General features: G+C 44.0%; 1 protein-coding gene across 9 annotated transcripts in view; it reads right to left on the reverse strand.

The window, feature by feature from the left end:
• FAM110B (family with sequence similarity 110 member B) overlaps positions 1–27,609 on the reverse strand; it is a 190,778-nt gene that overhangs the window by 90,019 nt on the left and 73,150 nt on the right. For 5 of the 9 annotated variants that reach the window (XR_014306338.1, XR_014306339.1, XR_014306340.1 and 2 more), the window contains exons 1-2: positions 20,445–20,639; positions 15,165–15,253 (exon numbers count right to left, since the gene is read on the reverse strand). The gene's annotated coding sequence lies outside the window, so the exon portion shown is untranslated. Of the gene's footprint in view, positions 1–15,164; positions 15,254–20,444; positions 20,640–27,609 lie in introns of those variants that run through there. The other 4 variants (XM_082714077.1, XM_082714079.1, XM_082714080.1 and 1 more) reach the window with 3 other exon arrangements.

Consider the following 27,609-nt stretch of genomic DNA (forward strand, 5'->3'; position numbering starts at 1 on the left):
ACCTGTTACGAAAATTAAGGGAGGTGATTGATGCACATAAATGCTTTCCCACCCTGACAGGCCCCTGCAAAGAGCCCAGGAAATCCTAAATCAAACACAGCTTCACCACCTTCTGCTTATGCCACAACATGTAAGTTATTATGTATGCTGTGGAGTTTCTGGTCCATCAACACTGCAGCATCTTCAAAGTGCCGGGGTGGCTCAGTCAGGTAAGCGTCTGCCTTCGGTTCAGGTCACAATCCCAGGGACCTGGGATCGAGTCCTGCATTGGGCTCCCTGCTCAGTGGAGAGCCTGCTTCTCCCTCTCCTGTTCCCCTTGCTTATGCTCTCTTTCCCTCCCTGTCAAATAAATCAATAAAATCTTGAAAGCCCCCTCCCCAAAACCTCAAAAAACACTGCACTGTCTTCACCGGGAAACATACCAGTATGAACACATACTCTAAGAATATCGCCAGCCCTTACCGACCAGTGTGGAGACCAGAGATGAAAGAAGGCAGTTTGTGAAGTATTTTTACACATCACAGCAATAAGGCACACATTTAAAACAGAGGTAACATTCACTACAAAATATCCTGAGATAGTGCACAGTGGTCTTACTTATGTATGACATTAAGTGCCAAATGAGGTGGCTACTTCTTACTTTAAAATAGAAGAATGTCTCAGCACTTCAAAACCAGGTTCCAGTAGTCTTAAAAATATGAGATCAATGGATACAAAAGTCTAATAATCATAAGCGGTTTGAAATATAGATTAATGCATGATGTCATAACAAATAAAGGATAATGAGAAACCCCTAAGGGGTGCAGATATGGCATAAAATGTCTTCAAGGAATTTCTTCACTTTTTTTTTTTTTAAGATTTTATTTGTTTGACAAAGATGGAGAGAGAGAGAGAGTGTACAAGCAGGGTAGGGCAGCAGAGGCAGAGGGAGAAGCAGTCTCTCACTGAGCAGGAAGCCCTATGCGGGGCTCAGTCCCAGGACCCTGGGATCATGACCTAAGCTGAAGACAGATGTTTAACCGACTGAGCCACCCAGGTGCCCCTTAACCTTCTGTTTCTTAAAGAAGGACTTAAAGTAACATATTCATAGAACTCTTCCTAAATGCACTTTAGCATATCTTAATGGAGTGCTTAGTGACCAAAGTATGTTAAGAATTAGAGAGATGCTTCCAAAGGCTCCAAATGAGGCCATTTGTTTTGGTCTGGACTAGCTCAGAATGGCTGGAGCGTCAGTTATGAAGATGTGAGCACAGTACACAGCTGATGAACAACAGGGTGGTGGGCAATGTCTCATCTGCAGCCAGGCAGTTTCAAGGACTACAGGAAGGAATAATCAGCTACACGAAAGCAGAATGCAGCATGTTACATAACAGGGACCAAGTCCCGGGGCAGATTCAAAGTGGAGAAATACACATCGGTGGGGGAGAAGATGAACATGGTCTTCAAAGGCCTTATGCATAAACATACCAGGTATATTCTGAGATCATTTATTTATGTTCTCTAAAAACTTGTCAAGTAAAACCTTCTTAGGCCCAGTTCAGCAAACGCCTGCATCTTTCTGGTTTGAAACAAGCCAGTGGTCAAAATCTTAAATCTATAAGGATATCAGCTTTCTAAGATCTCCTGGATGATTAAATGGTATAAAAGAAAAAAAAAAAGTGGGTCTTTTTTTTTTCTTTTTTCTTTCTTAAAAGTACAGCATGAAATGAACCACAAATGAAACTCTTGGAGGGTAAAAGGAAGTGAAGCCCTGCCTTCGCCCCTTATTTTTGCTGTCTGCTTTCAGGTTTGGAGCAGGGAGACAGAGCCTAAGGCAGAAGCACGAAAAGGCAGTGGGACTGGAGAGACAGTCACATATCGATCCTGACTCTGTCTGGCCAGGGATGACCACGCTGACAACCCCTGCAAGACAGAGTGCAGAAGGGGGTTCTGGGGAATGCAGGATGGGAGCTTGCACCTTGTGCTACGCTTAGGATTGCACACTACTGGGTGGGGATATTTACCATGATTCCCGCAATGACGTATAAAAACCCCATTGGCATCTCAGTGGAAGCTCTTTGGCATGTAATCCACATTAACAGGTGAAGACAACAGTTCGGCAGCCCCCTCTCTACCTGGGAGATGGAGAGCAGCCGGGTATGAAAGGTGTTAAGCTTTTCTGTGAAAAGTCGTATTAAAATGAGATTCCAAGACCACTGCCAACTGGATGGAAGGCAAGCATGAGACTCTTATCAAACCACTTAAAACCTGAAACTGACACTATTGAAGGCCAACTGCCATTAAAATGATGCTTGAAAGCTGCGTGTTTGTCTCTTCAGTGGGGAGTGTACCCCATCGATACATTGCACTCTCTCCTTGAGAAAAATGTCACTCTATGAGAAGAATGTCAGCTGCGGAGGTCTTGCTCCCAAGCACACCTCCCAGAAATACACCTGGAAGCTTCAGAGGACATAGGGAATAGTCTCTTAGTTGGCATTCATAGATTGCTATGATCTATGAGAAGAGACCAAAGATGTAGTACTGGAATCTTTCATATGTCATGGATCTGACCTACCCATGAATTAACCATACTCTTCTTGCATGGAACCAGAGCTTCTGTTCTGCCTACATACATGTATTTTTTTAATGGAAGAAATGAATGGATTAACACACAGAATGCGAAGCTGGGGTGAGTGTGAACAGTGGGCATAGCTGTGCTCATTCCTTATTTTTCATCAGTGCTGATGTGCGCCTTTTGAGGTGGGACCTCCCTCAAGTTGCAAATTAAGGCAATTACTGAACTTGGAGCCAAATACAAACAACTGAGTTTCTGAATGTTGAATCTGTGAGTCCCTAGGGAACGCTGAATTTTCCCTAAAGAACAGACTTGTATCTCAACTAAATTTTGTGAACAGAATCAGATTGAAATGCATTTGAGGAGTCCAGATTTAAAGAGCTTTTTGATAAAGCTATTTATGCCTTGATTACTCCCCACTTGGACTAGTTTAAAGTTGGAGTTCAAGCTCTTCTAATTCTATACCAAAATGTTCAACGATAACCCACCACAAATAACTTAAAATTTCCTTTTTTTCCTGTCGGTGCCCGAGCGGCTTGTAGCGCATGCGCGGGGATGCTTCTGGGCTCCGCGGTGCCTGCTCGTTGCCTCGGCTGCCGCTGCCTCAAGCTGTCGCCGCCTGGGGTGGCGACAGTGCAGAGCTGCTCCGGCTGGGCCCGCGGGGGGGGCCCCGGGCGCCGCACGACTTTTTCGGTGCCCGAAAGTAAACACGCCATTAAGATGGCAGCTGGATGCGAGCCAGGAGGCGGAACTTAGGATTTTGTATCTATGTGGCTGTGAGTGATTGGTTGTGCAACCTTGGTATATATAGACATGCACAGGCGGGGGAGAGAGATCCCAACAGCTACGCAGAAATAAAGCTTGCTTCGCTGAGGTCTCCTGGTCGTTCTTGCTGGCGAGAGTGACAAGTGGTGCCGAAACCCGGGAAACCCAAAACCTACACCGAGGAGTTCTCAGTGAACGCAACGATCCGGTAAGTGTGCACAAAATTTCAGATAAGAAAGTTCCTAAGTATAGGATGAGAAGTGAGAAAGTTCCTAAGTATAGGATGAGAAGTGAGAAAGTTCCTAAGTATAGGACGAGAAGTAAAAGGGTTCCTAGGCATAGGACAAGAAATAATGGGATCAAAGTTTACTAAGATGGGAGGATTACTGACAGAGGTGCTTAAGGCTAACGGCACTCCGCTAGACTCTAACCATAAAACGGTTAAAAATGTTATCGAGGAGCAGGTCAGAGAAGCCTCTAAGGCAGGATCTAGCAGAGGGGGAGAAAATTCAGAGGAGAGCTCCTCTGAAGATGAGCTTGGGGAAGCCATGACACACTTAAAATTAAAAGAGGAAGACCCTAACGAACCCTTAAAGGGAAAGACATACAAAGAAGCCGGGAAAAAATATGACTCCCTAGCACCCTCTGTTAGAAGGTCAAGAATTCCTACCCCCGAATGTAGGCCTATAGCGCCACCTGCAGAATGGCCGCCACCATATAACACTTCATGCTCCCGAGGGGCATGCGGTTGTCCAGAATGTAGAAATGCAGGATGGAGGGACATTATGGACTTTACTAAACCCTCCCCTCTTGCATACCCAGTGTTAGAAGATCAAAATCAACAGAGGTTTCATCAACCACTAGACTTCAAACTTTAATTAAACAGTTTAAGGAAGCAGTCACTACTTATGGGCCACAGGCTGCTTATACACTTTCACTTTTGGAAGCAGTCGGTAGCATGAACCTTACCCCAGACGATTGGACTAACGTGGCAAAAGCAACTCTGGTGGACAATACTTGATATGGAAAACTGCTTGGCAAGAGTGTAGCTCAGAAACTGCCCGGCGTAACGCCGCGTCAGGGAATCCCCACTGGAATATTGACATGCTCATGGGAGGAGGTCAATTTGTGGGACAAAACAATCAGATTGGGTACCCCCCAGGGGTGTATGTACAGATAGCAGCTGCAGCCACTAGGGCTTGGAAGACCATACAGGGTTCTGGCGATTTGCAGGGACAACTTTCCAAGGTGTTGCAGGGGCCGAATGAACCCTATGCTGACTTTGCAGATCCAAGTAGCAAGGTGCATATTTGGGGATGTGGACCAAGCAATGCCCCTTGTTAAACAATTAGCCTATGAACAAGCAAATAAATGGTGTAAAGAGGCTATCCGCCCTTGGAAATCTAAGGACCTGATTACATATATCAAAGTGTGTCGAGACATCACTGATACAGTTGTTCAGGGCCAAGTTGTGGCAGCAGCAGTAGCCCAAGGGATAAGAAGTTTCAATGGAGGAACCAGGAGTTCTTCCAAGGCTTGTTTCCTTTGTGGAAGGGACGGTCATCTTAAGAGGGATTGTCCAAAGGGTAAAGGACCTCCTAGACCAGTCAAGCCCGCACCTGGGCTGTGCCCTCGTTGCCGTAAAGGGAAACATTGGGCTAATGAATGTAGGTCCCAGAGAGATATTCAAGGAAATCCCCTGCCGCCAAATAACTGGATTCAATCCAATTACTCAAAAAACGGGAAGCAGGGCCCTGTGCCCTGGGGCCCAACACAAATTTATGGGGCGCTAACGCAAATGCCCAGGACATGGTATCCTCCCTCGGAGAAAGGCGCACAACCTCTGGATCAGCAAGGCTCGATATCAGAGCAGTTAGGAATGGTCCTAACTCCGGAGATGGGCATTCAAGCATTGGCCTCCGATCTAAGAGGGGGCCCCCCTCATGGTACTGTAGGTTTATTACTTGGCCGAAGCTCCACTTATCTCAAAGGTCTGATAGTTCACCCTGGGGTAATAGATTCCGATTATGAGGGAGAGATCAAGATACTGGTGTCTTCACCAAGGGGAGTTACTGCAATTAGCCCAGGAGATCAGATAGCTCAACTTCTCACACTCCCTAGCCATCATGAAGCCTTTCCCAGTAACGGAAAAGAAAAAGGTACGAGAGGGTTTGGGGTCTACGGGAGTTGACCTAACATGCCTGACCCTGGATATGACTGATAGGCCCATAATTACCCTCAAGGTGCAAGGAAGGAAATTTTTAGGGTTACTGGATACGGGTGCCGATAAGAGCATCATCAGCCAACAAGAGTGGCCTCCGAGATGGCCCCTAACACAAGCAAAACAAACACTCAGGGGTTTAGGAATCGCTCAAAGTCCTGATCAAAGCGCAGCTACCCTTGAGTGGGAGGATGACGAAGGCCATAGGGGAACTTTTCAGCCCTATGTCTGCAATATTCCTATTTCCCTCTGGGGACGAGACGTTTTGGAACAGATGAGCGTCTGCCTGACAACTGAAACTATATACAGCCCCCGATCAATAGCTATGATGCAAAAAATGGGATACATACCAGGAAAAGGGTTAGGAAAACAGGAGCAAGGTAAAATAGACACCATCCCTTTCACCTCAGAATATAAGGGGCAAGGCCTGGGTTTTCGGTAAGGGCCACGGAGGCAATGAAAATAACGTGGAAGACAGATACGCCCTGCTGGGTACCTCAGTGGCCCCTTACTAACGAAAAACTATCAGCTGCTAAAGCCCTGGTACAGGAACAGTTAGAGGCGGGCCATATGAAACCTTCTACCTCACCTTGGAATACACCTATCTTTGTTATTAAAAAGAAATCTGGTAAATGGAGACTTTTACATGATCTTAGAGAAATTAATAGGGAAATGCAGAACATGGGACCAATACAGCTGGGATTACCCATGATAACCGCCTTACCGAGAAACTGGCCATCAATAGTGGTTGACATAAAAGATTGCTTTTTCTCTATCCCTCTGCATCCTGAGGATACAATTAAATTTGCCTTTACCCTACCTTCTATTAATCATGCAGAGCCTAACCAAAGATATGAGTGGACTGTCCTCCCTCAGGGCATGGCTAATAGCCCCACTATGTGTCAATTATATGTTTCTAAAGCCATACAGCCTATTAGAGAGACTTACCCTGATTTAATGTGTTACCATTACATGGATGACATATTGTTGTGTGGATCTGACTCTACTACAGTTTCGGAAGCCTTAGCAATGTTACAAAAGGAGCTAAATTCATGGGGGTTAATTATAGCCCCCGAAAAGATACAGGCTTCCAACATCAAAGACTATTTAGGCATGAAACTATACAATACCATGGTAAAACCTTCTAAAGCCTCCATTAGAACTGACAAATTACAAACACTCAATGATTTCCAAAAGTTATTGGGGGACATAAATTAGATCCGACCCTACCTGAAAATAACTACAGGAGAATTACAACCATTGTTTGATATTCTGAAGGGTGATGCCCGTCTAGACTCTCCTAGGAGCCTTACTCTGGAGGCGAAACAGGCTTTGAAAATTGTGGAGGACAGGCTTGCCTTGACTTCAGCAGATAGATGTGATCCTAACCAGATAGTCCAAGCCATAGTGATTCCATCCCCTTCTTCACCTACTGGAGTGCTATGGCAAGGTGGGCCCTTGCAATGGCTGTACCTCCTAAACACTCTTCCTTGGATAATCACACCATATCCAGTTGCAGTAGCCATGCTAGCTAACAAATCGATCACTGTTTGTATTTCTACTCTTGGAATCATAACTGACAATTGCATCGTGCTGTATACTAAGGAACAGATTCGCCTACTATGTGCTACCCTAGATGATTGGGCGATACTGACCACCTCTTACTCAATAGAATTTGATAATCATTATCCTTCACACCCACTTATAGAATTCACAAAGGGTATTGAATTCATACTACTGAAAATTAGTAGATTGACACCACTAAAAGAAGCCTCTACTGTCTTTACAGATGGAAGTAAAGAGGGCACAGGAGCTTATATCATAAATGGAATCGTGAACCCAGTCATAGTTCCTGCCAGGTCGGCTCAACAAGTAGAGCTACTAGTAGTGCTCCTAGTGCTCCAAAGATTTTCAGATACTCCCCTAAATATTATTTCTGATAGTCAATACGTGGTAGATGCAACAAAAAATATTGAAACAGCCATCCTCTCCTTAAGGGATTCACCTATTCCATGGATCTTAAGGCAACTACAAGAGGTTGTGCAACTGCGCACTGCACCATTTTTATAGATCACATCAGAGCCCATATGAGCATACCAGGACCATTATCCGAGGGCAATGCTCTAGCAAACCACAATAGTCGTTTCCAACTTATTTGCCCTACCTTAGAACAGGCGAAGCTGTTCCATAGCAAATGGCATGTGAATTCTAATACCTTAAGATATAGATTCCATATCACCAAAGAAAAGGCAAGAGATATAGTAAGGACCTGTGGGAATTGTGCCACATTACTCCCTCAGCCTTCCTTAGGGGTAAATCCCAAAGGCCTTCAAGCTAATCACCTATGGCACGAGTAGACGGTGTCTTTTTCTTTCAGAGAAACGATACCACCAGTCCTGTTGACACCTGGTGCTGCTGTGTCTTGTACTTGCAAAGGCTGCCATCAGAGTTTGTAAAAAGGCAGATGAGAAACCTACTATGACTTTCCTCTTTAGGTGTAGAGAAAGCCCTTCAGTCCTGTTATAGTCTACAAACTACTCTACAAATAAAATATAAATAAAGACTCTATAAAGTCTACAAATCCTCTATAGCTTGCTAGATTCTAAAGACACAGAGTACACATGTTATTTCTACCCCCCAGTTGCGTATAACGTGCTAGCAAAAGGTAGAGGGAACTTAACTGTGACAGAAACCAGACAATGGTAAGTACGCCCTATGGACTCAGGGACTGCAGAGAGCCCAGGATACGCACTCACCATCATAAGGGACTAGGAGTACGGGAAATGCCAATTTTGAACAAATGAAGATTTAGGAGAAAGTGAGGTCTTTACACAGCAGAGGAAACCTGAACTGGGCCTCCTATACGGGTGGGACTTCGATCAAGTTTCTACTCGTGCTTTTTGCTGTCGGTGGGTCTGTTTTCCTTCCAGGGGTCCTTCCAGAGGATATGCTGTGTTTTTCTCTCGACTGTGTTTTCTTAAAGTCTACTTAGATCACTCGACTCTGGAGACCTTAAGAACTGGCAATAGCTTTCCAATCTGGGCTGTTGAATGAAATCGTTACTTTCACGAAGGGTTTGCCGTGCTGGTAAAGAAATTCACGCTTCTTCAGGAAGTTAATCAGTCCCTAGAACTGTTCGGACAACTGCAGAACATCTGCAAGTCTTTTTTAAGATTTCAGTCCAACCCATGCTCCCTGGGGGAAGGCACCAGAGGGATGCTCCCACATCACCGCTGGGAGTTTGTGTCCTTTACAGTAAGATGCAATTTTTAAATAAACTTATCATATAATTTGAGAATCATATAAATGCTTAAAGCAAAGGATAATTGTAAGACTACCTATAAAGGTACATGGATATATACTAAATTGTGAAGAAATGGCTTGAATGAATTTGTTGAATAAATCAATGAATGGTAGAGATTCTTGGATTTGGCTCAAAAAAGTTGTTTTGTTTTTTGTTTTTGTTTTTGTTTTTTTAAATAAAGGAAAAGTTAACTTTTGAAATGGGCCTCAAAGGAACTCATGGACTTTGAGAATGAGCAACTGGCAGGGAGGGCGGGGCAAGAAGCAGAGCACACACTCAGATGAGCCAGGTGTGTCAGGAACACGAGAAGGGTGAAGGAGGCGGACTCTGGCTGAGAGTGGGGAGGTCAGCTGAGAGGTGGCTTCAACTGAAGGGCTCTGGACTTGAAATCTGATCGATAGGTAACTGGAAGAAAACACAGTTTGGGAGCAAGGAGGTAACAAGATAAACAGAGTGTTTCTAAAAGAATTTTCTGCTTGCTAAATGGACTGAGAGCAGAGACCAGAGACAGGCTGACTGCTGTAATAAGGCTAAGTCAGCCCCGAGCTCTCTGGTGTTGAAGAGATGCTGACGCCAATGTACAAGCCCTGAGGAAAAGCGAGCAGGGCTTGAGGCCTGCCTGGGTGTGCATGGTAAGAGCCAGCGGTCCCTCAGCGGGGCTTCCTTCCAGAGGAAGTTCCTCCCATTGACCGTCATGGCAAAAACTGGATCTCTCTGTCTGAGGATGATGCTGGGCTGAGCTCTGCTTTAAATGTGCCCTTTAGAGAGACCCATGAGACTCAAGCAAGAGCAAGAGGTAAATTTCAAGGTAATACCAGACCAGGGCTTTGTGAAGCTAAAGAGTAGGTATGTGCAAGAACTACCCAAAGGCCACGTGCAGGGACCAACTTCATCTCAGGTGTCTCAGTCTGTTAGGGTTGCTATACCAAAAAACCACAGACTGGGTGGTTTATAGATAATAAACGTTTCTTTCTCACAGTTCTGGAGGCTGGAAGTCCAAGATCAAGGTGCCAACATGACTGGTTCTGGTAAAGGCCCTCTTCTGGGTTGCAGGCTTCTTACGGTGTCCTTACATGGCAGAAAGGGCAAGGGATCTCTCTGGAGCTTCGCTAACCAAGGTACTATCCCATCACTTGGGCTCCCCCCTAATGACCTAAGTACCTCCCAAAGGCCCCATGAACTAACATCATCACAATGGGCATTAGGATTTCAACATATGAATGGGGTGGGGGACACATTCAGACCACAGCACCAGGCTATGGAGGAGAAAGACCAGTATGGAGATGATACTCCAGTATTCACTAGTCAGTCCTGACGGGCCTCCACCTCTCTAAACTTCTCTGAGTAGTCAGGATGCACAAACGCTTTCTCAATTTATACCTAATGATGGAGAAGACACTCAACAAATTGGAGAAGAAAAAGTAAGGTCTTGATAGTGTAGCTTTTCACCCATCAGAGCTGCAATCACTCTGAAGGTATCTTTTTCTCTCTAATGGGTGTGCTCTTACGGTTCTTTTCTCTCATTATTTGACTTTTGGGGCCTCATCCCTTCTCTAATTAATTGAATACAGCCCATGGTTTCCAAGGAATTGCTCTGATAGTCCACCAGACATCGATGTTTTCTTGTGACTTTCCCATTGTCCAGTCACCCTCAATTATCCTTCTCATTCCATTCATGACCCCATCACAATAAAGAAATCAAAGGGCTGAAAGACCTGGGGGTAGACTTGGGCTGTTTTTTTTTTTTGTTCATTTGTTTTTTTTTTTTTGTTTTTGTTTTTGTTTTTGTTTTTGTTTTTTTTTTTAATAGATCTATTTTTTTTTTTAAGATTTTATTTATTTATCAGAGAGAGAGGGGAAGAGAGCGAGCACAGGCAGACGGAATGGCAGGCAGAGGCAGAGGGAGAAGCAGGCTCCCTGCCAAGCAAGGAGCCCGATGCGGGACTCGATCCCAGGATGCTGGGATCATGACCTGAGCCGAAGGCAGCTGCTTAACCAACTGAGCCACCCAGGCGTCCCTTGTTTTGTTTTTTTTAAGATTTATTTATTTCTTTCTTTGACAGAGATCACAAGTATGCAGAGAGGCAGGCAGAGACAGAGAGGAGGAAGCAGGCTCCCTGCTGAGCAGAGAGCCCAATGCGGGGCTCGATCCCAGGACCCTGAGATCATGACCTGAGCTGAAGGCAGAGGCTTAACCCACTGAGCCACCCAGGTGCCCCTAAACTTGGGTTTTATACCCAGTGCATCTTGTCACATGGTTGCCTTTTGTTATCAGATTGAACTCTTCAATTCTTGTATCCTCACCCACACAATGAAAATTCTAATGCCTTCTCTGCAGGGCAAGCGTGCGGACTACAGATTAGGCATATGATGCCTGTAGCACAGAGCTCCTAAGGCAAGCTTTCCACAGACTATGGGCTTCACTCTTCCACCGCTCTTTGTAGAAAAGCGGTGACTACACTAACAATGAACTGATCTATTCTGTAAGAGCCATTAATAATTAACAGTGAAAAACTAAATACACACACAGTAACTTACAGAATTTCTTTGATTAGAAAACAGCGTTTTTAAATATGCAAATAACTTAATTGGCAATTTAACACTTTAAATTGCAATCCATAATAGCCTCTTGAACTTCACGATAAACAGGCATTAAATCTTCAAAAATAGAATGATACTTTCTGAGGAGAGGAGTATTTTGTTTTAGAGAGGAGAATATCCTTACGTCTATCTTTAAAGAAGCCTGGATGATTTTTGTGAAGAAGGAGAATAAAACAAGTAAAAATCCCAGCTATTTTTGCCAGAGAATGCCCCTCTTCTTCCTCTTCTTTTTTAAAAAGCAGTGAGCGAGGTGGAAACCTGGCTCCATTGGGCTGCAAGGTGGCTCTCATTACAGTGGTTGGGCTTCGCTGGCTCCTGGGGAGACCTTGATCAAGGTCAGCTGAGCCGGCTTCTGAGGAGCCACACCTGACTGTACCCGTGGAACCTGAGCTCTGAGTCATATTTGCTTGGCAAAGAGCTGATCTGGGAAAAGGCAAAAGTCAGAGATGCTGGGCCTGAAAGGTAGATGAGTCACGGACAAGGAACAAATCTTTCGTTATGGACGACCAGCTCTGGGAAACGCAGAAATGGAAAAAAAACTGTTTGGGGAAAACTAGCTCATATTTTTTGGTCAGGACCATTTAACCCGCAGAAAAGGGCATACGTATAAAGGTTGTTTCTGCTCCCAGCGATTTCTTAAGTACCTAGCACTTACACAATAAAAGAATAAAAAGAGCTGTCCCAGAGAAGTTTTAAAAAAGGAAACTTTCCAGGAGAAACTGACTTTATCAGGACTTAAGTTTGACTCAGATAACAAGAAACTAAAAACAAAGGCGAACATTGTAACTTATTCCCTGAAATTGCAATCACATGGATAATGCACAGAAATCAGTGTTTGTATATCCTTATTAAAAAATGACTCACTGGGTTAAGCATCTGCGTTTGGCTCAGGTCATGATCCCAGAGTCTGGGCCCCCTGCTCGGTGGGGAGTCTGCTTCTCCCTCTCCCTCTGCCTGCTGCTCCCCACCCCTGCTTGTATGCTCTCTCTCTCTCTCAAATAAACAAAATCTTAAAAAAATGACTCATATACAACATATAGGAGGTTTCATATTCCAGGTTAAAAAAACTCAAAAATTTAACCAAAGGAGCATTATAAATCCACCTTATGCCTTTCTTTTCTCAATTTCCTTAAACAAGGAACCCTGGTTTTAAAAGACACACCCTGTACTCTAAAAACAAAGTAATCTTAAATGTAGGTATTGAGAAGTAGTGAAAAACATTAATGACAAGATTAGTACATATGCCTTCTTAAGGCTGCTTATCTATCTAAGGTAAGAGCTCAGAAAAGAAGAAAGCTTAATGAACTTTAAATGCAAAAATCGCCAAAAACAGTTGAAAACATTTGGATAGTAAGACAAAAACTATGCTTTTGAATAAATGAAACAAGATGGGATTGGGAGGGAGACAAACCGGAAGAGACTCTTAATCTCACAAAACAAACTGAGAGTTGCTGGAGGGGGTGGGTAGGGGGAGGGTATGTGCTCTGGTGAGTGCGGTGAAGTGTGTAAATCTGGAGATTCACAGACCTGTACCCCTGGGGCTAATAATACATTATATGTTAATAAAAATTTAAAAATTAAAAAAAAAAAAACTATGCTTTTCACAGCAATCTTTACATAGCTTTTTAAAGAAATGCTTCCATCTTATTTCTAGGAAAACCAACACACAACTGAAATCAACTTGCACACAGTGACCTGACTTTATTTGCGAATGAGATACAAAGCCAAGAATTAGTGTCTCCAGTCCAGGTGACATTGCACTACTGAGTCACGTGGCTGAGTCCTTTCTAATCTCCCCAGGGCAGGACCTAGCTAAATAAGAATATCGACAAATATTGACAAACTCCAGACGGTTATGCCTGTGAAGGTAACCGACTGTTTTCTCCAGAATTTGTCTGGGAGGGAGGAAGAAGGGTCCTCTATCTATCCTGTGCCTACGCCGTACCGGGCACTCTGTAGCTATGCCCCTAGCCTTCTGCACATCTCTACTAGCTTGCCGGTATTCTCAGTTGGTATGTGGGAAACAGGCTCAGAAAGTAAAGTCCATTCGCAGGCTGGTGAACAGTGAAGCTAAGGTTATACTCATGTCACCCCAACCCCTCTGCCCTTTTTTGCCCTTCAGGGTGGCCAATTCACCTGCCAGCAGGAGCCAGCTGGGTGAACATTGGTGAGTGTGACCATCACACATGGCTGTGTGTGGGAGTAGGGGTGTTGGAAATCATAAGGGAGACCAACAGGCCCATTTGCTGGGGGAATTCTTCTGCTTTTATATAGCACATGTCACAGAAAACTCCTCACTTGTGGGCAGATGGGGATCGGTGGGCTCCTAGAATGAGGCGGAGTGAAGCACACAGAATGCTGGAGGCATTCTCCATTAAATCTGCCTGTGCTCATGGGCAGCTCTGCAATCTCAGACCTGGGGATGGGAGATGAGGAGCTCCCTCCAGCCAACAGGAGCCCAGGGCTTTCAATTCAGAACTTTGGAAATCTGGGATCAGAAGACAAGGTCTTAAAGGTGATGAGTGAAGGATTTCAGGGTATATCACTGAGGGTCACCTGCTGGCTTATTCTGTAATGCCCCTCTGTCCATGGACTGCAGGAAATCTACCTGGTCTAGGCTGGTTCTTACCTGTCAATCTAAATTGGATTCTGAAGTCCCTGGAGAGTGGTAACATCAGTCCAACTAGGTCACGCATTACGCAGTTATAATAAATTATATAGCGCATTACATACTCTATAGGCAATGGCCCATTACATAGAGATGCTGGAAAAGAGGCTCGAGGAAGGCTATTAATCAAATCAAAGCATGTGGTCGCTCGGGAATATGGTGCTCAGGTTAAGACCGTATCCTCATAAGAGCTGCTCTTTACCACTTCGTGGTCACTGTAGACATCAGTTACTTGGAGAGCCATCTTCAACTTCTAAACATCCCCAATGTCCTCATTTGGTGATACTGAACTCCCAATCTCTCTGGAAAAAGGAGGAACCATCTGGACCTTGACCACTGTTCATCCACTTCCTTGGCTCCTTCATGAGATGGGTCTGGTTCTAGGATGTCTCTGTTCTCCATCAGCTCTGGAGACAGGAAGGAATCCTGGGGTGTTACGGATGTGGGGCAAAGTTCCCAGCAACACCTTCCACGGAGCAGGCACATTTCCAGAGCTGCTTGGCTCTCTGGCAACACGTGCCCCCTACTCTCAGTCTGTCCCTTGGCTGGCATTTAGGTACTTCCCTCTTGACATGACCTCCTTTGGGGGGCCATCCTGCAAAACGCTCGCTCCCCAAACTCCCAGGGCGCTCGTTGCTGGCCCTATACCATTTGAAAGGTCAGAAAAATTCATTTAATTCCCCAACCACAGACAGTGTACTTCTCATTAAAGTGCAAAGATGTTCACTTTTTAATATTGTCTTCAAATCCAAATAACTGATCAGTATGATTGGTAAATATGACATGGCCTTTGAAAAAACCATAATTATTAAAGCAAATATGTAAAAGACCTATCATGGAAGCCCTTGCAAAAGCACACGTAAATCATGCTGACTGTTATTTTAGTCCTAGCAGAGACCTCGAAGACAGGGACTTTTTTTTTTGCCAGACAGCAAAATATCTGAAAGCTCAGCCTCTCAGCCTCTTTGTCTTAATGTAATAATGGCACAGGTTTTCAGAGAGAATCGATACCTTCTGCTCAGAATGGGTCAAAATAAAGCGACGTACTTACTTGAGAGAGGGATGAGTATTTTATGGACGGGAGGCAGGTGTCACAGGGAGTCTGTTCTACATCCAGCTAGTCTCCGCGGCATGGAATATCTGAAAACACAGGAAAAAAAATGGTGATTGGTTTTTTACTTGACAAAAAGAGGCAGGCTGCTAAGTATACATAACAGTAGAAAATTCTTTTTAAAAACGGTGAATAAATAAAAAAATAGATAAACATGTAAGTACACCAAAATGTGCTGGTTCTTATATGTTTTATGTAGAAGCTAAGGGTTTAGCTTACTTCAATTTTTTTTTTTTTTTAAGGAGCCGTCTGACCAGAGACAGCACTTACACAGAAGAATATAAATATCAGGTTGAGAGAAGTCACATAAATAAAGGCTTACAGGACGTCATCTCATTTCCGGAATGGCTGCTCTGCACATCCTGAGCCCAAGTCTATCTCATGGTGAGATAAGGTGTTAGCTCTTCCAAGGGCCTTGGCGCCCACCTGCTGTGCAAGCCCCATTTCAGAAGAGGAAACAGGCCCAGTCAGGTGAGGCACTTGCCACAGACCACTCAGCTGGCTGGGGTAGAACTCCTCACAGCCGCAGGGGCACCCTTCCCCTGCACTGTCACACTCCCATGGCAGCAGTCATTTACGCATGCATAAATGCATTCATTCATTCATTCATTCTTAAGTACTGACAGAAGCACTTCCTACAGACCGGTTCTGTTCTAGGCTCTGGGGGTTAAGGGAGGAATCTTTGGCCTCAGAGTTTACGTTCCGCACAGGGAAGGCTACATACAACAAGGGCTATCTCAGAACGCTCCTGCCGCCACAGCGGTTGGAGACATCTGAAGGTGGGGAGGGACCAAGCCACAGCTCTACTGGGAGATGCACGTTCCAGGCAGAGGGGGCAGGGAGGCCCACGAGGCACAAAGAGCTCAGGAGGCTGGCAGGATGGGAGTAGGGGACACATGGGGACACGGGAGTGCTGGCTAAGTCTGTGGCCGTGGAGGGACCGGCCAGTGGAGGGCATGTGACAGGGAAGCTGATGAAGCACAGAACTCCGGAGAACGTCTACTTAGAAGGAGGGCCACGGGGCGCCTGGGTGGCTCAGTGGGTTAAAGCTTCTGCTTTTGGCTCAGGTCATGATCTCAGGGTCCTGGAATCAAGCCCCACATCAGGCTCTCTGCTCAGTGGGGAGCCTGCTTCCTCCTCTCTCTCTCTCTGCCTGCCTCTCTGACTACTTGTGATCTCTTTCTGTCAAATAAATAAATAAAATCTTAAAAGAAAAAAAAAAAAAAAAAAAAAGGAGGGCCAGAAAGGAGGAGACTGGAAAGAAAACATTTCCAGGCAGAAGAAAAACTGAAGGAAGCTGTCTCCCAGAGGCCAGCGGGTCAGCGGGCTGCTAGCTTGGGCCATGGGCTCAGAAGGAGTATACCTCCCACACAGTGAGAGGGGGCGAAGATGGAGAGAAGTAAAGGCTATATTCCCACTTAAGAAAAAAGCAGTAGGGAAGCCTGACTAGGGCAAAACACAGCAGATTTCGGAGGGTTCTGTGATGCCAGGCTCTGAACACTGGAAATGGAGAACGTGTTTCAGAGAGACGTTTCACTGGTGGCAAGATCTAACACACAAACACACGATCCTTGAAGTGCACTTTCCACCAAATTTAGCAAGATTTAAAATATGTCTAAATTCAATTAAATGTACACAGAAAGAAGAAGGCCTTACTCATAGTAAGGTTCAATACCAGTGTTATACTCCAAACCCCAATTCTGCAAGCTTGTCTCTAATGAGCATCTACAAAATGAACGACTTAAATAAAAGCATCAATAGGCATCCAATGGCAAATAATCATTCCTGGCTATGCCAACAGTTGCAAAAATAATCACTAAATGATTGGGGAGTCCAACAGTAAGGAAAGTATTTGGTGACTCCTTTAAGATGAACTTTGAAACTACTGAATATATTTAAATTACTGGTGACATTAAAGAATCTTTTTTAAATCCCAAGCTATGTAAATCTATTAAAACAAAAATACTTCCATGTAACAGACCACTGTGTATTCTGAAAAGGTGTGTTAGCAGGAGGAAAAAAAAAATGAGTTTATATTTATTACATTAATTACAGACCACATAATAAAACTGAAAGTCAGTGTGAGATATGGAACAGATCTGCGGCCCACACCAACCCTTGCTAGGTATTAGGAGTAGTGGATGTTGTGTGGGTTGAGTGGCAGTTGGAGAGTTCTGGTTTGGGGGCTGGGTGCTACTATCTCTTTTCCTAAAGCCTTCTCTCCCCACCCTTTTTAAAGAACTGGTCACCCCTCCTTGGTATCGTCAAGCCAATGCCTCGGTTTTCCTTGTACACCATATGTTATGTATTATTATTCATTCTACTCTCTCTCGTCTTCCACAGGACCACTTCTTACAGACAGAGGGCCATGTGTCTATCTTTCTCTCACTCATGTTTAGCACAGATCCGAGCACATGTTAAGTGAACATAACTACAGAATGAAATAACAAGAAGAAAAAAAGAAAAAGAAAAAGAAAAAGAAAAAGAAATACACTTAGAGGAGAGGCCTGATGTCTCTTCAAAGAGTTTTCCAACCCAGGCAGATTTTGGAGGGTCAGTCCTGAGATGGTAATCAACGGCTAATGACAGATGTCCCTCAGTTCCTTTGGTATCACAGATGCCCGGGTATCAAGCCAGAAAGCCACCCACAGGTGTTACACTGCAACCCTTACATCCAAGAGCCCGCAGTGCACACTGCTCCTTCTTTCTTACAATTCCTTCCAGACTGTGCTCAGCCCAGCTGCTTTGTGGCACATTATATATACGAAATGACTTTGCTTTTAAACTGATTTCCATTTTTCCTGCTGTGATTACGAGCCTCTACAAGAAAAAGAAAGTATCACTTCGTGTTTTAATTCAGAAGATTATCCATTTTCTATTCTAGTTCGTGCTAACGGACCTATGTTTGATTGGTCAGGAATGTCATTCTCTCTTCAGGAAAGAGCCACAGAATTCTAAGGAGGGGAAAGAACAAAATTTTCAAGTGTCTAAGAAATTTATTTTTACAGTTTTATCTCAGAAATACATAAAAATTTCCCTTAATGTATTTAAAAAAAAAAAGAGCTGTAATTCATCTGAGGATAAAAGTACAGATTCTGTTAACTTTGCCAAAAGCTAAATAACGTTTTATTTAATGCTATCTGAGAAATGCCCTTTTAGTGTTATGTTAAAAGGCCCTTTGGGATATCCTAGTACATGACACAATATCCACGCACATTTACATTTACATCACATTTTTAAGGAGTTCCTTCTAGACACACAGTCTTTTAAAATTCAGCCCATGAGAGTCTGTCACTTAGAACTATTTCCCACAGCTTCCTAGGACACACAGCCTAATGGAGCTGAGCTCACGAAAGGAGGCTTATGATGTTTACGGAGGAGGACAGCAATCATTTACTCTTAAGGCAGCCTACTTCTTGGAAATTCTGTAAGACCAAGGTAATTTAGGAAGTATTTCAGGAGATGAAGAGAAGGAGAGGGAGAAAGAGAGTCATGGAAATGCATCCGATTATTCTTCCCCCAACGAGTGTCCAAGCCGGACTGTCAGGAGCAGGCTGTTTTCCATGTCTGGACGAACCGGGGGCTAAAAGGGGAGCGTGGGGTCGGGGTGTGGGAAGGAGAGCAAGGAGCACTGGAGCCAACTGTGATCTCGGCCACTGCAAAGCACCCTTCTCAGGTCTGAAGCAGGCGTGGCTCGTGTCAGGGGAGTCCAGACAGGAAGTAAGCGACCCTTCTCACATCCAACCTGTCACATGTGGTGACTTAACATGGAACCGCTGCATCCTGCCTCTCGTCCCTAGAGACCCTGCGTTACCCTGAACAACTATCAAACTTTGTCATCACACATGATGCCCCGTCACCATCAATGACCACCTTTCATGATAGCCTTTATTTTTTTTTCTTCACACTGTCATCTGAGAGAAACAGGACATTCGACAATTTATTACACCTCGGGATAGCCTAGGGAGGGGAACGTGTAGTTGGGGTGGGGGTGGCGTGAGGGAGAGAAGCCCAGTTAAGTAAGCTCAAGTTTTCCTCTGCCAAAGAATGTATGGAACCCCTTCAACCAAAAGAGAGCCATAAGTCAAAGCAGTTATTTTAACAAAATAGTTAAATGGCAATGTTTGGCTTTTCGGGAGCAGGGAAAGAATTCCTGACAGCCTTCAGCTCTCAGCAGGGCTCTCCACTGATAGACGCATGGTGGCAGCTAGCCAGCCGTGTGACTGGTGAGTCAATACACAAGTTTCTGTGGTCTCCACAGCCTGATATGGTAAGGACACCGATTTTTAAGTTTAAAGACTAAGGGATACCAAGGGGCTCTCCTGGTGTAAAACCACTCTACGGTGAAGGTACTCTGAGAAACAAGGAGTCCCACTGCGTTTGTTTGGGCTTCCTTCAGCCCAGCCTGGGCCATGTAGCTATTTTTCCTCCAAAATAGAGCATCTTTATGATGGAATTTAGGATCACTTATGATTTGATTTGGAAAACAACCCAGGAATTTTTGAATGCTGTCAAACCTGAGGCAAAGTGATAAGAACCCCACCTTTCTGTGATTTCATTTCAACTCCGAAAGCAATGTCCCTGGTTAAACAAAGCCCAGAGTGAAAAATTCTCCCTTTGGCACGGCGGACTACACACCTAAATATATTTTTTGGCAAAATGGGATATGCTAATATTCTCCATATTCAGAAGGCTTAAGGAAAACTACAAAAGGTGAAACAAAGAAAACCATCCAAAATGAAGGCTGCACATATCTTTGAAGAAACAATAGCACATTACTTCTGCTAAGACCCCGCGTCGACACCAGGCGAATCGCTGCCCCGTCCTAATTAAAGCGTGTCTCACTGAACTCTCCTTGATTGCTCATTAATCACGGGAGTCCGGACTCCATGCAAACAAAGTCAACCGGCTACTGACACGCACCTCCAAAGACACTTACGCTGATGCAACATCGGACTTTCCCAAACAGAAGAGAACCAATAAGCATCACTCCCCACTACACAACACACTTGAATCCAGGTGAAAACAATATTCCTTCATGAACAGGGTAGCTGTTTACCGGCCGAGCCTTCTCCGGCAGAACACACCACAATCCGGGAACGCTGGAGTATGCATGATATTAACAAAAGCAAGATCAAATTAAACAGATGACATGAGGAACGCGCTTCATTTCATGCATGGCCCTGTTTTTCCTGCGAGAGAAAGCCTCCAAGTAATTACCGTGAACTGAAACTTCTTCCCTGATCCCCAGCAGCCAGCAGCTGGTGGCTCCAATACACTACAACAAAGACAGACACCTTCTCCCCGGTGCCCTCCTCCTCCTTTACCGTTACCAGCTGAGCACCTCCACCGTTGCAAGAACACAGAAGAGTATCTCTGTATCTATGTCTCCAATGCAGCATAAAGAGTGCTGTGGAAACCTATCAAACTGGCGAGCAGTGATGCTAGCAGCCAATGAGGAGAGGCTCATGCAGAATCCAGCACATGCTCTCTGAGGCGCAGGCTGTCACCAGCGCTTAGCAGGCTGCTAATCTAATTATAGCTAGTTTGCTAGCACAGAGCTCTTGGAGCAAAGCACATGAGCAAATTAAATTTTAATAAATTAAACTCCACCGACAAAATCATCTTGATTTCCTGTCATTTTGAAGATTAATGCATCACCTTATAAACTATAAGTGATCTTTAAAAGTGCATTCTTGTTTTTTTCTTCAATGCAGAGAAACAAAGAGTGGCTAAATCAATCCACAGAACTACCGGCTGACTTAAACTTAACAGATCCCAGCACTGAGAAATAATACAATCGATACAAGGAGGATATTAAAATCTGAGTGCTATAAAACCCAAGCCTCACTTTATTTTCCCTGGTTAGCAATTTGCCACTCATTTGTCCTAAAGTGCTAATTAATCTCTCAGTATACTTGGAAATACCATGCACATTGCCATCCATAGTGGAAAAGGGCTAATCAAGGTGTCAAAAGTCATAATCTTGACTATAGTACTGAATAATAATTAAGAGCTAGATGAGATGGAAAAGGGATATCAGAAGTTATTAATAAAAATATATTAAAAGAAGTGATTATAAAAGCAAAAATTAAATAAATTTGCCCACCTCACAATTTAATGGCAAAAATTAGTCTAGAAGCCAAATCCTGTGAGAGGTGGTCCGATGCACAGATAAAAGGCATGAACCTAACCATCAGACTGACTGGGTTTAAGTTCTGGATCAGCTATTTCCTCCCTTTGTGAATGGGCAGGGGACTGGATTTTTCTTGTATCCCTAAGGCCATAATGGGAGACACCTTGCAAGGTTATTTCAATGAGCTATTAGCACTTAGCACGGGGCCTGGCACACAGTGAGTTCTAATCAAGCTATTATTAATAGCAGCAAGCTTGTTGCTACATCTTATTGTCTACCTTCTCTTCCAGCATCACACTACTCTAAAAAAAGTATCTAAACACTTCCCCACTGCCGAGTTTTGTCAGAAACACCATTTAGAATTAACAGTGACAAGCTAATGGCAGACTTGATTCATCACAGAAAATCATTATTGGTACTCACTCTAGAAACAAAAATTATTACACCTCCTTTTTGTCTATGTAATTGCTACAATTTTACTTGACTCTATAAGAACCAATCTTAGAAGGTATTTTCAGGAAATTATGGGCATATAATTACATTTCATTAATGATTTGCAATATAGATCATGTGATATACATTTTAAAAGTGTTTTCTATGGAATATAAATTGGGAAAGTAGATAATGAGAAGTTTGATTCAATTTAAAACGACACGTTTATGTGAGAAAGGGAGAGGAGAAGTCAGCTCGTCTAATGCAGCTTTTTGTCTGGATTTGTTCTCCTTTAAAGTCCTTTCTTTCTTCTCAGTATGTTTTACAAAATTAACCATCCTGCGGTGATATTAATCAAATCTGTTTGTTCACATGTTAAACTTTCCTTCAGTAATTCTCAGAAATGGGTATATTTTACCAGTCAAGTTGTAATCCAGTAGAATGATGCAAACTTCTCATTTCTGTAGTTTTGTTTTGCTCTGATTCTCCTTTGAAAACCTTCAGAGAAAGCTGACATTCTCAAAAGGCATTATGATTTGCTCCAAGGAACCAGATATCCCCAGGGATTAATCAGGAGCCACGGAAAAGGAATCCTGCCTACGGATCATTTTTCATCCTCCAGTCTTTGTGTCCCACACCTGTCTGGGAAGTGAGCTAGAGAAAGGGACGGCATGGCCCATAAACTTCCAAGGGAGAGCACAGCAACTCATGGTCCATAATAAACTCAAGAGCCAGCAAGTGTGGGGAAACGTACACGGAGACACAAACTCTGGGAGAATACGACAGAGACGAGTCTGCGAAAGAAAACGACTGCTCGGCGTGCTACCTGGAAGCGTCAACCATGGAATTATCAAAGTGCAATCAGTATCATCAGGAGCTATAACTCCAAGAGGAATTGGCTTCAGTGATTTGGCCTAAGGCACAGCTCCCTGGAGGCTGCCAGGATACAGACTAGTAACACTTCCAGGCATTTATCTAGGAAACATCGAACAGCCCTGCCTTTCCCTTCATTTAACAGACTGCTAGCTCAAAAACGGCACTTTAAAAAGCTGTTTGATGAATTTCTCTCATGCCTGTTTTGTATAAGCATTAAGCAGACCCTTTCTGAGAGGCGGGAGCGGCTGTCCTTTCTTCGGTCTTATCTTTCAACATGTTTGGAACCAGTATTTGTTTGAAACTAAGTAGCGGTTAATTGGTCATCTTTCTGACTGCCACTCTGCTGGGTGAGCCTTTGTTTTTTTGACCTCAAGAATAAGCAATTTTGTCTTTGAACTTTTGTCAATGCATCCTTGATTCTGAAAAATCATTCATTCCTTCAGTGAACACCTTCTAGCACCTACTATGTGCAAAGACAGCAGAGAGCCAGAGTATTCTGATTCCTAACAGAGCTTCCACGCTAATGAGAGAGATAAACATTAAGTGATTCATTAACAAATGAGTAAGCACCATGGGGTAAACTGCCTTGAAGTGGGGGTGGACTGACTTGTCTGTGGCAGAAGGTTTCTAAAGGGAGGGCGGGTGAGGACCAAGAGTGTGTGAAGGTCCTGGAGCTGCTGATGGGGCCTGAGGACAAATGAAGGGCATGGAGACACAGAGGCAAACAGCACACACCAAAGGAGGAAGAGAGTTTGGGACAAGCCCCCTGAAACTCTGCCGATTCCTTTTCAGTTCTTTCTAAAGAGTAAGAGGTTCCCACTATCTTGCAAGGCAAAACCTTCACTTACCCTTCCTTGTGCAAAGAACACAAACATGTCCATCTCATATTTGCACACCGGGCAAGGAAGATTAGTCCCTCACCACACATACCATTTACCCACCTGAATGATTTCCTCAAATTCTGTTCTGAATCTCCAACCTTGGAGAACGAGGAGAGGAAAGCCTACGTTTTGAGAATTTCCATCTAGAGGGGCACCTGGGTGGCTCAGTCTGTTAAGCGTCTGCCTTTGGCTCATGTCATGATCCCAGAGTCCCAGGATGGAGCCCCATGTCAGCGGGGAGTCTGCTTCTCCCACTGCCTCTCACCCCACTTGTGTTCCCTCAGATGAATAAAGTAAGTCTTAAAAAAGAAAAAAAGAAGAATTTCCATGTAGAGCTTTGTTAAATGTCCTTTCCTTGGAACAGAAACTAGGGTTTTATATACTAAAAATGATGCTTTTTAAGCCTATGGCTCCTAGATAACTTTAGACTGATCAGTTGTGTCTCAGTTTCCATTGTTGGTCAAAGTCCAGCTTGCTGAAAGGGATCCAGGAGGGCTGTTTCTGTTATAAGGAACTGTATCTGCTCAAAAGCCGGATCTCCGTGGCTGATGATTCTCTCACTCAGCTGACTGGGAGTCCCAGTCCAGCTCTACTCCCCCAGCTTTGCCAGCGGAGGGAGCAAAGACCAGCAGCCGAGCCATGGTCAGGACACGCCATGGATCCCAACCCATGCCCACTATGGGTTAGCTTGTGTCAGAACAGCCAGCCTGGGATGATGTGGCCCTGACCAGCAGCATGTCCACCGTGGGATGTCAAGCCACCAACTAACATGAAGTCACTGGGTAGAGATGTTAACAATCAGCTCCCCCCAGACCATGTGAGTGGCTTTAGCATACCACTTACTACCAACTCCAAGGAAAAGAAAAGCATGTCCCAGCTGTGAAAGTCTCCTCTGACTACAATGGGTAGGACAACTGGTGAAAAAGCATGTGAGTAGTTAGGAAGTATGGTGCTCCTTCCTTCTCTGCTCATAAGTCCCAAGCACTGGCTGTTCGTTTTTCTCTTCCATTCCCTTCCTTTCCCTTTCTCCCTTCCCCCCCCTTCCTTTTCCCTCCCTCCTTCCCTCCCTTCCTTCCTAGAATGCAGCATACAAGGTGCCCGATGCAGGTGTAACATGGGCAGGCTGAAAAAGACGGAATGGAGCTGCTAGAAATCACCCCAGCTGCTCCAAAAACCACCTGCAGCCCTCAGGCCCCTCTTCATTCAGAGGCTTAGCATGCTGCCCTGTTGACCAAGAAGCCACCCCACCGTGTCAACAGGGCCTCAGAGGCTCCTTTGCATATCAGCGCAGACTACCACTGTGGGAGTCCGTTCTCAGGGACGCCTGGGAAGCCACTCACTGATAAAAATGATTGTGTGTAGATGGTCATCTTGCCAGGCCATAAGCAGACTGCGTGAGTCCTCTCGGTGGAACTCGGTTTACAATCCAATGGTGCATCTTGTGGTGTCTTCTCAAAGCCTTGCCTGTGCCATCACCTTTTCTCTTATCCTTCTGATACGTATTTTACAGTATTGGCGAAGAGAGACGGAAGGGTAGGGAACAGCTGAGATAGTTAAGGAGTTAGGAATTTGGGGGCCACTAGCTCAGGAGAGATTGTCGTGGAGGCCTGCTATGAATGGTCTGCAGTTGGTAGCACAGTAAGGTGTGTCTGAGACCCTCGCACACACGGTCTCTACCTGTAAAGTGAAGATCCCACACGGCCCAAGCACCCTCCTAGAGGGCCTTCATAGGACCCACAAGTGCGTGTCTGGACAGCACAAGTCAGTGGTTCTTGAGCACAGCGCTTGGACAGACCATTCCTCAGGGTCTCTCTCCCTCCCCACTTCCTTGGGCCATGCTCCTGCTGTACCCCCTATAATAAACTTATGAGACCCTACATACTCTCAGCCTCTCCTAACAGTTTGCCACCCCGGCCCACCCAAAGGACCACTGAGTTTAGGACTCCAGACTTTGAAATGGCTAAATTATAGGTCAGTCTTGCACTGGGATTAGCCCCATCATGCCTATTTAACCAGGAATGAAACTGGTCTCTTAGGCCTAGAGGCAGAAGTCACTTGGTGGAAGAAGAGAACTAAGTGGGTGCCTAGGTGGTTCAATCGTTAAACATCTGCCTTTGGATCAGATCATGACCCTGGGGTCCTCCGATTGAGCCCCACATTGGGCTCCCGGCTCAGCGGGGAGCCTGCTTCTCCCTCACCCTCTCCCCCTGGCTCTTGTTCCCTCTCTCACTGACTTTCTGTCAAATAAATAAATAAGATCTTAAAAAGAGAGAAAGAGAACAAAGAATTTCTTAGGTATGGGACTAACCATCAAAAAAGCTGAAACAGACAAAATTTACATCTGCTATGTCCCATACCCTCTGTATCCTTCTCCAACATTTAGCATCCTGACCTCAGGGCACAAAAGTATCAAGTGCCTACAACTTTAATAGACCTTGTAGATCTGCCCAGCCCTCACACCTCCACAAGTCCTAACACTAACCAGCCTGTCCCTTGCCCTTCTATGGGAAAATGAAAAACTGGACTCAAACTCCTACTTATGCTAATTTTGCAGAAATACACAAGACCCCTGCCCTGGAGGTGAGCTCTCGGACCTCGGAAAGAATGGCAACCTCAACGTCCAGCATAACATGGTTCAGATTAAGAATCCACAAGGGAGTTCCTGTACAGGTCAATAGGGTTAAGAAGAGAGCTGGGATATGGTCATGCAAAAGGGACTTTTCCTCCCAAAACTAAGAAACTAAATGATTAGGGTAACATAAGAAAGTTTTGAAATTTTGATGCAAAAAGCACATTTACATGCCTAATGAACATCAGATTAAGAAAATTCTTCATTAAGATGATTTTATTTCGCATCTTAGAGTCCTAACTCACAAACACAATGTTCTTAGGAAAGTATCTTTTCGATTCAACTGTTTTCTAGAGCAGCCCAGTTTTACCCAAATGATTGTTTCCTAATTATAAAGTCTAATAATCAATGATAGGGTATTTTGAAAGTCTCTCATTGCATACAACTTTAAGCACTGCATAAATAATGAACTTTGATATTCTTCAGAAATCAAACCTCCTATCCTCCTCTCATTTATATTTACATAGATCTACAAGTCAAACATGGGTTTATTCAGCTGATGAGGTCAAATGCACAAGGACTTTCACACATGGTTGCGGACATGTTGGAATCAGAACCCACATGTCCAAATGGTACTGCACAGCAGAGAGCCTTTAATGAATGAGCATTCTGGAAATTAAAAATTAATATCACTAAGAAACTTTCTTTAACAACAACAACAAAAATCACTAATTAAGACATCAGGATTTATACCTTAACAGGAATGATTTTAAATAACCAATTACAATTAATCTTTGACATTCTGACTGGCAACTTTTAAGAAATGGAAGTTTAAGACAAGAAGAGGAGATTATTTGAGAATCTAAAATACTAAGGTAAAAATAAAATAAAATACTGAGGTGATGTTGCTTCATTAGTTCCAGAAATATATATCGGCTCCCTATTATATGACCCTGGTTTGAGAATATCTCCCTTGGCAGAATTTACAGACAAGGGAGGCCATAAGCACCTGGGAGTTTTGCTCCCTGGAGGGGTGAGGTGCAGAATCCAGAAAGGGGAGCCTCAGAGACTGGCTTGTACAGGGACTCCAGACTCAATCTGTTCCTATTTTGCTCTGTTTCACACTAAAACCACATTTATTCTTATACTCAAAAAATTAGTTACCCCGTGGGTGTAATAATTAAATTTTATTAAATAATTTTATGTATGCCAATATATTATATATAATGATAAATAATATAATATAAATATAGCACATAACATATATGTAATATATAAATCTTATATAAAATTATATAATAAGCTCTGAATTGCCTTGCAATAATCGTCCTGAGCTTATTACCTTCCCTTCTGTTCTCAAATCATACCATATTTAATGGACATTGATAAGCATCTTTTAGGATGTGAAAGTGTTTACCTTATCATTTATCTTTGTCTACCAAAAGGGCTCAGGATTGGACTCTTTCTCTACTGACCATGGATAATTCCTAC

The sequence above is a fragment of the Mustela nivalis genome (genome assembly GCF_964662115.1).
Source record: "Mustela nivalis genome assembly, chromosome: 2".
Taxonomy (NCBI): Eukaryota; Metazoa; Chordata; class Mammalia; order Carnivora; family Mustelidae; genus Mustela; species Mustela nivalis.